A 10,911-nucleotide genomic window follows, 5' to 3' on the forward strand; every position below is an offset into this window, starting at 1 on the left:
CAAAATCTTGTGCTAAGCTCTGAAAGTGCCACATTGAATAATTGCTTTGCGCATGAGGCTTTGCATTTTCTTAGTGATCTCAACATGGAACAGCTTTTTAAAAATCTCTGTGGGTTTATTCCAACATCTGTGGTTAGATGAGAGTCTGTTGAAGACATTCCACTTTGATGTGTTGAAAGAAAAACATTACACAACTAAATTTAACTCAGTTCATTTGAAGAAAGAAGAGTTTTTGTCTTGGGCAGGAGTAAGAGCCAAAAGAAGTTTAACAAGCTCCCCATGGCAACTAATGCAATGATATTTTAGGTACTTAATATGGAAACAAAGAAGAAAAAGCATCTTATTGGCTACTGCTGGAAATTTTTTCCTTATTTAGACTTGGTGTGATGATTTATTTATCTTATTTAAACATGATATGATGATATCTTTGCCTCATTTGGACATACTGTATTGATTTTGCCTTATTTTGTTATGGCGTGATTATTTTCCTCAATGCTATATTCTGATGATTGTGAGGGGATAAAATATGACACTTCAAGCAAAATCATATTCCTAAGTTGTATTTCAACTTGTTCACCAATAGGTAAAAGCTATTATTCATAACAAAGGAGCTCAAAGTGTAGAGACCATCACAGATCAGTGACTTCAAACTTAATTTGATATCTGAGACTAGCTTGAGCCTATTCTTTTTTTCTATGCTTTGGAAAATGAGTTAGGGAGTGGTAGCTTTAGTAACTGCAATAAAGAAATCTTTAGTTAATACAAGTTACAAGTCAGAATTTGGAATCATAGAAAGATGCATCAACAAAATAATTCAGCATAGTATAAAGTAACTCGTGGCAATTAAATAACCCAATTCCCCATAGTTTCCATCGATGTTTACATTTCTATTATGATTCACTTCTTTATGTAAAAACTAAATAAAATATTATCATATGATATTATAGAACAACTATTAATATTGAGACTCTGGATTGGAAACATGACTTTCTCTAATATATATATACATATATATATATAATTTAATTTATATACTAATATATTCTGTAAAATATATTATGTAACCAAATAATATGCTATCTAATATATACTATCTAATATACATATATGAGAACACTGAAATGTACTTAATGTGGTTAATTATCTTTCTATGCTTTAATATCTGTTAATTAAACATGGGCAAATAAGAAAAAATAATATTTACTTTTTTGGACTTTGAGTAATTATATTCAGATTTATTTTACACTTGAATTTTTACTTTATATTCTTTATGGTAGTTTTTCTTATAAAGGAGAAATTAGCTGGGAGATTATTATGACTCATGCATTAAGTATTTTTGCTAAAATATTTAGAGGTAACAGGTTAAATTGAGGTGTTCATTATACATTGTAGATCATTGTATTCAATTGTGCTAGCAATAGAAAAATCTCTTCTTTGGAATTTGTGATATTGACATACTAGATACAGAGTCCACTTCACTTAGAAGCTCTGAAGTATCCCATACACTCTTGAGCTTCCATAGTTCACTGATGTCATATTTTATATACTTGAACTAAGAATACAGTGCTTTATTTTATATATACTTCTCTAGTGGTGTAATATATTATTTTCTGGAAATGACTCTTAGTATCTACTTATTTATGCTTAATTTCAAAAACTACACATTTTAGACTTTTGTATAAGAAAAATAATATATACAGGAAGAAAGTATACTAATTATTCCAGAAGACAAACTGACTACTATAACAGCCTAATCTTTTACATTATAATAGAAATATAGTCACAATTCTCTTTTATGGAAATAAATACTTTTCAAATGAAAATAGTCATTTTAATATTTAACCATAGGGAAAATATATATTTAATCTGTCTAAATTTCTCTTGAATATTCATTTTTATGTCATAAACTATTTAAATATATAGGAAGATAACTGAGGAACTCCTCTATGTGATTTGTCCATTGCTCTCATTTGTTCTAGCTTCAGGTATTACGCTGGATCCCTTCATTTGTAGCAAGTAAGGAAGCATTAATGATACCTTATTATGAGCTGAATCTCAGCTTTTATCTATATTCACTTCATGCTTCATGGCTTTGCCTTAGTGAAAAGTGTCCTTTACCCATCATTCAAATCTCATGCAAACATTTAACTCCACCAAAGTTTTTCTGTGTTGTGCCTATTTATTCCTCCACTCTGTGCCCAGAAGTCTGAAAACCAATACTTTTCATTTTTATTTTTTGTGTCTGTTATTTTACCTTATCCCAAAAGCCATAAACTTGAAAGAACAGATTTTTTTTTCAGTTTCCAGGCTACTTTTCTTTCACTTAATACAATGAATTCATTATTCTTCTGTTTTGCGGTAAGATCGTTCATACATTTTTATTGCCGAATATTGATTTGGTCTATACCTGTGCTATGGTCCAATTTCACACTTGATTATTGAAAAACATCTTGATGTTAATAAGTGTTATAAACATTCCTATAAAGGGCAAGTATGGACATATGCTATCAATTCTTTTGGATAATACACAGTTGTGTGATTACTGGTTTGTGTGAGAAAAGACTGTGAAGTTTTTGAGAATCAGCTTTTCAGTCTTCCTATGAGACTGTGTCGTTTTCTGTTACCATAAACAGTTATATTGAAGCCCCGTAGATAACAGAAAATGGAAAGAATTCTGGAGCAGTTTCAGCTCACTCATGAAGAATAGGAATGGCTCATGGATACCATGGCCCAAAGAAGTGCTCACTAAGAAGCCCTCGTTCTGGGACCAAATCAATCCCTACCATAGCAACCCGGCATGCAGGATAGATACACGGAAGTCAGTAGGAAACCTGGGAGATGATAAAGATGTACTGTAAAAGGAAGAACTCAGTGCTATTTCAGGACCCAGTGAGCTTGCGGAATTATATAATAGACACAAGCAGATAAAGGGATTTCTTCAGAAGCTCCCAAATGAGTTCTGTGTGCTAAGGTCGGCAGAACTGGAGGAGCTCCTGAAGACCAGAGAATCCAAAGGAAGAGGCACTTGGTGAAGGTCACAATGAAAAAGGACATGATCGCTACCTTGATCTCCATGTCTGCCACTTTGCGAACATTAACCTGGATGCTTCTGAGAAGTTGGATTGTATCACATATCTGTCTTTCTTTGACCAACTATTTGACATTGCTAAAGAAAGAATGCAGAGTATAAGAGATACCAGGAAACACTGTTGGAATGCCCCCGGGATTACACAGAGTGAAGCCCCTTTAGGGTCAGTAGGAGCTCTTGGGGAAAAGACAGACCGACTTTGAGAAGGGGAAAATAATGTAGCTTTCTTTGATGGTCAAAAGAGGCAAGGAGTGCCCTGACCCATGCAGGAACCCATCTTGACCTCTCTGCATTCTCCTCCTAGAAGGAGTTAGTGTCTCTGGGTCTGAAGAGGATAATATCTGTACCGTTTGTTTTAGGCCTAAAATGTGGCAGGGTCCTAGAAGAGAGAGCTCAGATGCTATTCAACACCAAACGAAAGTTCTTGGAGGCACTCAACATATCTCTGTTTGCCTTAAATCCCAAATCAAAGGGTATGAAGAGACACAATGAAATGAAGAAAGATACTGCTTTCCTGGAAGCTAGATTTATGAATATGTGGAGATCCTTGGGGTTCACTCATAAAAACGTAACAGCGCAAGCAAGCCAGGAAAGGAGAAGAGCAAGAAGAGATGGAGCAGCAGATGAGACCAAAAGAGAAGGGAAAGAGAATGAGATCACTTACAATCCCCCAAACCTGCCCCTGGGCTAGAACTGCAAATCCACCCACTACGAGCTGTGTAAGCCTCCTGGCCTGAATATCAACTACTGCTGTGAGATTTGTGGAAACTACACCTATCATGGACTGAAGCCTTCTAGCGGCTTTTTGCTGAATAGTGTTGTGCTCTTGGCATGAAGTGTTTGGGCATGCCAAAAACTGCCCACTTCGCAAATGTAACATAGATTCGAGAAACTGTATCTTTGTGGGCCAAGCTAACACTGCAGAAGGCTTCGAAATGATGGCCTGCCCAACACCGACAGAGAATGGGGACTCCAATGGAAATAATATGAAAAAGAAAACAGGACGATCTGAAAAGACAAGGACTGCTCTCGCGGTGGGCTTTGCACAGTCTTCCCTCAGATCTGTTTTTGCTTTTTTTTTTTCCTTACCAAATGTTCTTAAAGACTTTTTGCTATGTAGTCTTCAGTCTAGTGTGCATCTTGTAGAAACAAGACATGCTGAGAGATTGCAGAATTGTGATGTGCTTTATCTTTGCTTTATGTTTAAATAAAGATCTGTGGAAAAATAAAAAGGAAGAAAACATGCCTCTTTCTCATCCTCTATAAAAGTTAATGCAGTAAATAATAAAGATTTGGGATTTTATAGTAAGTTTAGTGGTATCTTTTATACATTTTTATAATTTTCTCTTAAGGATTATTGTCTTTAAAAATGAAGAATGTTCTTTAAAGCATTTTAATCTTCTTATTAAACTGTGTTGCCTCTACATTGTATTGTTTTGCTCGTGAAAGTGACTAGAAGATTTTCTAATTTATAGAGTATCAGAAATACGTTCTAGGCAATATTAGTTTGGATATGATACAATGAATTTTTTATATATAGCAGTTATTATAATGCTTTTGACATAGTTGGTCATTGTTTCCTCTAATACAGTTTTATTTCATGCCATATATAATTTAGTAGTTGTCCTAGGTCCTGAAATAAAATAAAACTACAAAATGAAACCATAAAATTTAGTCCTTCTAGGTACAAATTGGCTTCAAAGCACAAAACGGTTAAAAGAAAAATAATATTTACAAGTTTACAAGTTGACAAAGCTTGTATATGATTTTGGGAATACACACATAAAATATTAGAATTGCCTATGCTGCATGAAACACCAAAAGATTTATCAAAATGAACATAAATTGATCAATAAATGCTATCAGCTTACAGAAATTTATATTCTTTTTATAAACATATTTGCAACAGATAGCTAGATATAAATATCAATATTTACTTTTAATGAATTTCAGTATAATTGCATCATACATCATTTTTAAACATACCCAAATATAACTGGACTGACATGAGAAAATTGGGAAAGTTATACAAAATAAGAACTATATCATAAATTGTAATGGATCCAGTAAGATGCCAAGCAAAATTATTATATAAGAGTTTGTGTATAAGATTCCTTTTATTTAGTTGAGAATTTTAAAATTATATATAAACTTCAATTTTCTGAAAATTTTAGTATTATATATTTTAAAGCTAAATATATGACCTGTAACAAAACTTTGTGGCACCAGATGTGTACTGTTTCAAGACCTTCAACTCCTTCAGTGAATTTTATTTCTATTCTCCTAAGTGCTTTAATTGGCTATTTATGGAAATTAATAATGAACTAAAAAAAGAAGCTTTGAAATTTAGAAAAATAGTACCAAATAACATTGCTGTGTTTTCTTAAAATAATTTATATCTTATCAAATTTTTGTGCCATATGTTTTTAACCTTTTTGCATATCTTCTTGATAATTATAAACAGAAAAAATATCAATAATCTACTTAAAATGCATTTCTTTGTGGACACTTTTGTTATTAGTCATAATTTTATTCACCTAATTTGTAAATATTTTAGGTTTATCATGATAATTTTAGAGACTATTAGCATGTGCTCTTAGAATTGACTTATAAAATAATAAAATATAAAACAAAAATAATTATCAAGTCAATATGTATCAATATGCACACAAGGTAATAAGAGTCCTGTGTGTGTGTGTGTGTGTGTGTGTGTGTGTGTGTGTGTGTGTGTGTAGTATAATGTTTTCATTGTCTAGAATAGCTCTTCACTAAATTTAGCTTTGGGGAAAAATATATTCTCAAGCATGATTGCATTTACATATTTTCATTTGAATATAACAAAAATGTTTTATTGGTGTATTTTTCTATTCTTCTTTTATGGCATAATATGAGATCTGAGTTCAAGCAGCACAGAGTGTATATTGCTGATGCAACATAAATATTTACTACCTCATCTAATACACAACCAAACTGCATACATATGGTCTAAAATCTGGAAATCATGGTAAGATGATTAATTTAGATTCCGTTAGAAACTCCCCGCCCAAAGCTTTATAAAATACCTAACTTTATTTGAAATAAAAACATACACCCGATAAAAAGTTTAATTAAATACTTAAGTAGGTAGCCATGTAGAAATACTAAATCCCTAGAGATTTTTGTGTAAAATTCTGAAAGTCAGAGAAGAATGGATTTAGCTATAAAACATACTTTTTTGAATTATTTCCTCAAAATCATCCTTTCAGAATTGTACTTTCTTCTGATAAAGGAAAAATTAGTTTATCTTGCACCTAAAATTGTGTGACATAATCCAAAAAAAGTATCGCTGTAATTCAGTAAGTTGAATTTATCAGGTGTATAGTTCATTTATTTGCCTTAAATACAATAATTACTACATTGAATGCTTTCAAGCTCTTATTCACATGATATATTACACATCTCACTCAGTAAGCATGTAATAATTTATTTTAGGTACAAATATATTGTAATTAGTGTGTTCTGCCTTTCCAAATGTCCATTTTCATAAATAATCTTTAAAAATATGGTAACTAATTTCATGCAACAACAAATAAACTTAACTTTCTCAACTACTATGATACTAAGTAGAGTATCAGAGTTCTGATCTTTTGAGTAAATAGTTTCATCAGTTGACACTACCAACAACTAAAAAGAAAGTCTACAGATCCAAGCTTCTTTTACCTACCACTGAAACCTTCAATAATTATAGCAATTGTTTTGAATATTTTGTCCATATTATAAATCCAATAATTCATAGATAGGCTATGTTAGGTGGCAAATGTGGCATTTAAATTTTAAGGAGATTACAGTTGGAAACACCTTAACCAACACAAGATATGCAATGGCCTGCTAATCTATACCAAGTATTTTTAAAGTTTGGGAAGTAAAATAAGGACCGGAAAAGGGGATAAGTTGTGGAATATATAGTTGTAACTTATTACTAAAAAAAAAAAAATCAAAAACCAAGAATATAGGAAATCTCTAAATAAAACTTTTAAACTTAAAAATAGTATTCTTTCCTAGACTTTACAAAACACCTTCAACCATGGTAACAATTTGACTTAGCTCTGTTGACACTTCTGATTTCTAGAACAGCAAATGGCAAACACATCATTAAACTACTTAATTGGGGGTTATGTGAGAGATACTTTTACTAGGTACTTTTGAAAGCTAACTATGCCTATATTACTTGCAGTTCCACTCAAGCTGTAGAAGTGGTAAACTTGATAGTTTTAATAGGAAGAGAAATATATCTGCATTCAATGTTTGGTACTCCACTCACTTTAAAAAGTTATTTGAAGTTGCCGGGCGGTGGTGGCGCACGCCTTTAATCCCAGCACTCGGGAGGCAGAGGCAGGCGGATCTCTGTGAGTTCGAGACCAGCCTGGTCTACAAGAGCTAGTTCCAGGACAGGCTCCAAAGCCACAGAGAAACCCTGTCTCGAAAAACCAAAAAAAAAAAAAAAAAAAAAAAAAAGTTATTTGAAGATTGTATGATTGGTCAGCCACCCCAACATCTCCGCCACATCATCGTATGATCCCCATTACTCAATTTTTGTCCATATTAAAAATAGTTTCAAACATATTTTAATTATATATGATTCTTTACTAAAAGCAATATTCTTATGCCTTTAGCTGTTTCTCTACATCTGTACTTATTTTCCATTTTCACTCTGTTAAAGATCTTTTTATTCTTTGTTCACACTTTTTGTTAATACATGAATTCTTGTTTTTACATTATTTCGTGTCCTAGGGGTAAATTTTTTGAAAATAGGTCAGTAATCAAGCACAAATTTCAGTATTATTTCAATATAATTAGTTCCTAATAGTAATACATCCTATCCCAATATTAACTTATTGTCTAATGAGCTGTTTGAACTTTTTAAATTAATATATAAAAATATGATGTGATACACACATATATAGATAAATGTAAGTATATAATGTAAGATGCATTTAAAATATGCTTTTATTTTTCACTCCAATAAACTCTTCCTTGATTCAGTGCTTGAATGGTCATGATATGTAATTGACTTTATGATATGGAATTGACTTTATACGTTAAAAACCCAACACTTTAGTCATTATATTGTCTGTTTATGAAGCAATAGTGAACACCAGCTATTATGTTCAATGAAGCAGTATTTTTAACAGAGCATCTCATGGGCCCGCTATTCCTAATGGTAAATCACTGCTCCTAGGCCTTGATGCTCAGAAATGTTTGGCTGTTTTTGTACTTTTTCAATACTGGAAATATAAATGTCTGTGTGATATTATAAAGGTATTTAATTAAAATTGGATTAAAATTGTATGTAAGGAAAATGAATGGCAACATTATGATAGTATGACTAAACATTAATACTTGGCTGTTTAGCAATGTTTCTTTAAATCTAATATATTTTATTATTTATTATCATTATCACCACCATTATGTTATATGAGTGCAATTATTTCTACCTGTTTGAAGTACTTTAAATACTCTTATATAAATGACACCATATAGAATATGTAGTTTTGCATTGAAATTACTTAATTAAGCAATTCAAAATTTGTATGGTGAAATCGTTGTTATTATATCATAAACTACTAAAATTCTACTAGATGTCTAATATCCTGTAAGTAATCAGATAATGAAAAAAATAAGCTGATTTTCTATAAGCCATGTAAGTTCTTGGTACACTGACTGCAAAAAAATCTTTGAAAGGTGATCTTACTACATATTCCTAACTAGGTTAGAGCTAACTTTCTATACCAGAGTAATGTCCAAGTTATCATAATATTTGTGTTACTGTCTCATGAGTGCTGTAACCAGAGGTATATACTACCATACTTAGCTAACAAGGTCAGGTTTGATGAGCTATGAAAAAATTACAGGGAGTTAGTGTAGGAACTGTTGGGGATGTGACAAAGCTGGAGAGGGTCAAATGGAGAATTGATGTTTTATACATACATAGATACATACATATATACATACATACATACACACATATTTTATAAAAATGTGTATATATAACATCCACATCTATCTATGTGTATAGAACATATATATAAAACACACAAATAATATGTGTAAGTGTAAAACATATAAGTATTTAACTGTATACCCGTATAAGTCTTAAATACACTAAAATTATATTTTACTCTTTCTAACTCATATGTTAATGATAACACTTTGAGCACCTGCATAGATGTTTGAACCAAGGAATATTAGTATTAAATGAGACATCATTAGTTTCAATTAAAAATATCCTTAAAATGAATTAATTTTAATTAGCTTTATAACAAAAAATGCATTGTTATAATTTTCCCCCATGACTGACTATGCACATAACCACCATCCAAATGTATCTGCACCTGTAACTTTGAAACTTTAATAACTCAGAACCATTCTAATAGGCATACTCCATCCATCTTCACACTGAGTTGAGCTGATTTAATTAGGGTTACTAATCTAGCCCAGTTGCATTCTGTCTATAATGTCAATGAACACCCATTTGGTTTTAGGAACATAATTGAGATTTTGATCAATTTTCTCACTTATTACAATAATGCTGAGGTAAAATGTCAGCATGATATATCATTCAACCACTGAATGTAGATAAAGAGGCAACGGTGAAATTCTAATAATTCTCTGGACATCCAAATGTGCCTATAAGCCACTCCAGGAACTCCCGTGAGGCTGGAGATTGAAATATGAAAATGATGCACATATAATCTTGCTGATGAGCAATGATTTAGTAAGTTATCTCCTCAAATATTCCAGCATTTTTATTCCTCTGAAAAGAAGTCTGAGAACATTTTTTATAAGTCATTATTAACATGGGCATAAAGGTAGTGAGATAAAGATTTGACATATGGCATCTTTTGTAGTTTTGTTTTCTTTAAGATATATCTAAATAGTGATTTTTAAACATTATTCAAAATTTTGTTCCTCTATGATTTCACAACTATTTTCCAATGAGATTGAAGAATAATTTATTTTAAACATGAAGTATATCATCAATTGTTTCAACAAACTTCTTTGGTTCTTTTGTGGGAAGAAATTTGATCTCTCCCTTCACAGGGCAATATTGGTATAAGAATCTCCAGTTTCTGTGATCTCCTTAGCATCTGCATTCATTCCTAGAACAATAGAGCATTGACCAGGGCTATTTGTTGTGAGGAGGCCGCTTGTTGATTCCCAGCTGCTCAGACCCGAAATAATAACACAAAACTATATTATTTAAATCACTCCTTGGCCCTTTAGCTCTAACTTCTTATTGGCTAGCTTTTACATTTTAATTTAAACAATTTCCATTAATCTGTGTATTGTCACATGGTTGTGGCTTACTGGCAAGTTTCAGCGTCTGTCTCTTGTAGGGCTACACGGCTTCTCTCTCACTCAGTCTTTTTTTCTTCCAGGATTCAGTTTAGATTTCCTTGCCTACCTAAGTTCTGTACTATCAACAGGCCAAGGCAGTTTCTATATTCACCAATTACATTCACAGCATACAAAGGGGAATCCCACATCACCTCATTTTTTTCTGTTTAAATAAAAAGAAATGATTTAACTTTAAAATAGTAAAATTACATGTAACAAGACAGGTATCTGTTGGGAACAGTGAAACCCCAAATCCTGAATTTCTTGTAATCCCCTGATCTGAGTGCCTACAGCTGCTCTGAGCACGAGACCTTCAGGAGTTCCTGATGGCAGGAGAGTGGTTTCTGGTGGGTTTGGCTGAGGCATGGCTATCTCTATATAATCTACCCCTGAACACAATAAAGGGGGCATTCTTAGGGAATTCAAGGATGACCCATGTTGCTGTC

At 32.2% G+C, this 10,911-nt stretch overlaps 1 pseudogene; it reads left to right on the forward strand.

The window, feature by feature from the left end:
* The first annotated feature begins 2,662 nt into the window (after positions 1–2,662).
* Positions 2,663–4,027, forward strand: LOC119808689 (annotated as a pseudogene).
* Positions 4,028–10,911: the final 6,884 nt, after the last annotated feature.

The sequence above is a fragment of the Arvicola amphibius genome, chromosome 3 (assembly GCF_903992535.2).
Source record: "Arvicola amphibius chromosome 3, mArvAmp1.2, whole genome shotgun sequence".
NCBI lineage: Eukaryota > Metazoa > Chordata > Mammalia > Rodentia > Cricetidae > Arvicola > Arvicola amphibius.